Consider the following 307-nt stretch of genomic DNA (forward strand, 5'->3'; position numbering starts at 1 on the left):
CGCTCCGCTCGCTCGCCCCGCGCCGCGCCGCTCCCGCCCGCCAGTCAGCCCGCCCGCCTGCTGCCTGCTCCGCGCCGCTCCCTGCTTCGCTCGCGCCCTCCTAGGCCCGCCGGCCGGCCCACTGCCCGGCCCTTCGGGCTTCGCTCGTGCTCTGGCCTTTCGCCCGGGCCGGTCCCGGGCCGGCTCCGCTCCGGCTCCGAGCCTGCTGCTCCCGGAGTTCCGGCTCGGGCGGGCCACCTGGCTCCCGGCGGCGCCACAGGCGCCGGACGGCGACACGGGGCTTCACTTAGTGCGCCTCTCGCTTCCG

The sequence above is a fragment of the Neovison vison genome, chromosome X (assembly GCF_020171115.1).
Source record: "Neovison vison isolate M4711 chromosome X, ASM_NN_V1, whole genome shotgun sequence".
In the NCBI taxonomy this organism is placed as follows: domain Eukaryota; kingdom Metazoa; phylum Chordata; class Mammalia; order Carnivora; family Mustelidae; genus Neogale; species Neogale vison.